This window comes from Grammomys surdaster, unplaced genomic scaffold (assembly GCF_004785775.1).
Source record: "Grammomys surdaster isolate TR1022 unplaced genomic scaffold, NIH_TR_1.0 193777, whole genome shotgun sequence".
In the NCBI taxonomy this organism is placed as follows: domain Eukaryota; kingdom Metazoa; phylum Chordata; class Mammalia; order Rodentia; family Muridae; genus Grammomys; species Grammomys surdaster.
This window is the reverse complement of record NW_021623862.1, coordinates 7,309-11,052: the sequence shown is the minus strand read 5'-3', so window position 1 is coordinate 11,052 and position 3,744 is coordinate 7,309. Positions and strand designations below refer to the sequence as shown.

The 3,744-nt window shown below is 40.9% G+C and overlaps 1 pseudogene; it reads left to right on the top strand.

Annotated features, from left to right (window-relative positions):
* Window positions 1–2,812: 2,812 nt before the first annotated feature.
* LOC114615915 lies at window positions 2,813–3,250 on the top strand (annotated as a pseudogene).
* Window positions 3,251–3,744: the final 494 nt, after the last annotated feature.

Genomic DNA, 3,744 nt, shown 5'->3' with positions numbered 1-3,744 from the left:
AGACTGAAGCATGTCTAAAATTATCTATAGGTAATGACACAAGTGTAAGGGACATGATGGACTAAAACAGAAGAAATATACCAACCCTGTTTTTGATCTTATGCATAACCAAAGCAGTAATAAGGTACAACAGGAGTATGAGAAGCCAAGGACTCAGAATCTCTTTTCATCTTCCAACTTCTGCAAGTAACACTTTGTTGGGAGAATTTTCCAGCCCCCATGGAAAGCTCTTATCTTTTGGGTGTGGGTAATGAGTGCAATGAAAAATGAAAGCTTTTAATTTTCAGAGCTAGAAGCCAAAATGAGCTACCTGAGTTACTGGTTGCAGGGGGAGAACCATTAGTGTATTGAGCACATTGTGCAGGTACAGATTCCAGGCTCTTTCAACATCTGAACATTGGACCTTCCAAATCTCAGAGTTCCCATGATCTCACCCAGACCATCCTATAACTCCCCTGTCTAAAGTTTTGGTGGAAGTAACTCTGCCTGTTTGTTTCTTCTTGGGCAGAGAAGAGAAGACGGTTCCAAGGCCTCTGTAACAAGACAATTCACACTGGGGAAGAGGTTACTATGAGATCCTGGACCCGAATTTTGCTGTTGTGACTGACATGAGTCTTGAGTATCCTCTGTGGAGAAGTGAATACACAATATTAGCAAATCAAAGGTGGGTGTATCTCTGACCAAAATGAAGAACTATAAGAAATTAGATGTTATTTAATTAATTTCCTCCTCCTCCAGCTACCTATTATTTGTCTTGTCCATTTCTCTGATCTGTGATGCTTTCCACTGGTTAAAGGAATTTTTATCCTGTGGAGACACTGAGTTTGGTCATTCAGCCTTATGTATGAACCCACACCATAGCTCACAACCATCTGGAACTCCAGTTCCAGGGGATGTGTTCCAATGTTCTCTTCTGCTCTACTTGGTCACTGAATGCACTTAATATGCATAAAATAAAAAATTTTAAAAACCTAGATGTCTTTTAAGTCAAGGGGGTCTGTTCATCATAACGCTGATTCTCCAGCCTTGATACTAAAGCAATGGTAGCCTAGGGCTTGGGCTTTAGCTATAGGTAGGGTACTTGCCTAGTGTGTTTTAAATTCTTAAGTTCAATACCTAGTAACATAAAAATAAAATAAATAATAATCCAAAGCACAGTAGACTCTAGCTAGTGTGCAGCCAACACAGGCCAGGGCATTTTAAGTCCAGTTGAAACAGAGAAAGAGAATAACTAGGAATGAGGTGGCACATGCAATTGTAAAGTAGGGATTAAACCTCACAACAAATATATACGCTGGTTAAAGAGTCATATTTGGTGTTCTTATCAGTGGCACAGAATGGGAGTTCAAAGAACAGTTGGTCAGGCTCAGAAGACAGCCAAAGAAGGGAGCAGAGTAGTGAAACCTGAGATGCAAAAGAACAATTAGAATCAGATCCATCTGTGATAGCCGTGTTGATCTGTTTCCACCTGAGAGTCCCAACCCTTATTACCTAAGATGCTTTGAAGAGAATCTGATGGTTTTCTTTGTAGCCATACTTACTTCTGGACTAAGCTTTCTGAAACTAGTGAAGAGAACTCAGTAGGGACTGGAGTCTTAAATTTAGTTCCCAAAGAGATCCAAATGTCCTATGCAGGTATGCATGAATGAGATACAGAGTCTGACCTGCATGGATTGTCTTAGTTGTTGTGACACATACCCTGACCAAAAAAAGCAACATAGGAGAGGAAAGAGTTAGCATGGATTGCAATTCCAAGCTGGAGTGCATCACTTTGGATGAAGTCAAGGCAGAAACAGGAGCAGCTATGTAAGGCTGTCACTTCACATTGGGAGTTAAAAGCAAAGACAGAACATACACAATGTTGCTTTTTTGCTCTCAGTTAGCTCTTTGTACTCTTAAATAGCCCATGAAATGGTTATACCAAATAATAGGCTGGATCTTTCTATATGAACTAACCATCATGATCCACCCCGACTCCCAGATAAGTCCACAGACCAATCAGATCTAGGCAATTTCTCAGGTGAGATTCTTGGTTGTGCCAAGCTGAGAGCTCGACTAGGCAGCACATGGACCTTCACATACCCAGCCAAGGCTCCTGCTTCACTTCCACACTTCACATTCTGCACAGGATGCTGGGTAGAAAATGAAGTGGAAAGATTTCTGGGGAAAAGCTCAGCTTAGCTGTGGTGACCAATTACAAAGTCACCACCTGAGAAAATAAAAGCATATCACTATAAACAACTGAGGTTTAGATACTTATTTTGACCTTGGAGTAATTTCTGTGATAAAATGACAGCCCTGCAACTCTTTTCAGATTATTAGCTTTCCCAGACTCTGGGCAGAAGAGCAATGTCAGGCCCTGATAAAATTCTGTACTATGAGTGGCAAAAAGCCCAGAGTGAGGTAGATGGAAGTCATGCAAGTCATAGCTTTTTAAGTTCCTAATGTGTACTAGACCTCATACTAAACATAGAAACCATGATGGAAAACAAGAAAAGCATAGGCTTTAAGCTCCCAACACTCACAATAAAGCAAGAGATGGAACATGGAAAGACTCTTGGTTCATTAGCTGTAGCTATGATGTACACTCCAAATGAAGAGAGTAGTGATCTACGGACTTCATAACTTGATCTAGGAAAGTCAGAGTGAGGAATAGAAGGAGTCATGTAGGAACAAGATGTGGAATGTTCAAAGGCTCCAAGGTAAAAGCAAAACTGATCAAGATGAAAAGCTGAAGACAGAACTTACAGAACCGGAAGTCCTGTGTAGATCTCTTTCCTTTTGTGGCCATCGGTGGATCTCAGCCGCCAAAATGAAATTCAATCCCTTCGTGACTTCTGACCGAAGTAAGAACCGCAAACGGCATTTCAATGCACCTTCTCACATTCGGAGGAAGATCATGTCTTCCCCTCTTTCCAAAGACCTGAGACAGAAGTATAATGTTTGGTCCATGCCCATTCGAAAGGATGATGAAGTTCAGGTTGTTCGAGGACACTACAAAGGCCAGCAGATTGGCAAAGTGGTCCAAGTGTACAGGAAGAAATACGTCATCTACATTGAGTGAGTCCAGCGAGAGAAGGCTAACGGCACAACTGTGCATGTGGGCATCCACTCCAGCAAGGTAGTTATCACCAGGCTAAAGCTGGACAAGGACCGCAAGAAGATCCTGGAGAGGAAAGCCAAGTCCCAGCAAGTAGGAAAGGAGAAGGGCAAATACAAAGAGGAAACGATTGAGAAGATGCAGGAGTAGAGACATCTCATGCACGGCTTTCATTAAAGACTGCTTAAGTAAAAAAAAAAAAAAAAAAGAAAGAAAGAAAGAAAAGAAAGAAAAAGAAAAAAGAAAAAGAAAAGAAAAGCTGAAGACGAGCATGGTCAAATCTTAAAAGACAGAATGTGTGCAGTATGAGGCTAAAACTAAGGCAACACCAGGCCTTGTGTGGCCTCGTAGGCTACAGGGATGATTTTGAACTTATTATGAAAGAGTAGCAAAGATGTCTCATTGAAGGTTTTAATTTAAGGAATGACATAATCAGATTTCCATAGTGAGATATGTGTGTGCATAATGTGTTGGAGAGAGGCCAAGTAGACAGTTGGAATGTTAGCATAAAATACAGGCAGAATGAGGTAGTAAGTGGAGTCCCAGGGAGAGACAATGGAGGTAGAGAGAATGTGGGATTCTGTGTAGGAAATAATACTGATGTTTCCTGGCATCAACAAAATCTTTTTTTTTCTTTTTTTTTT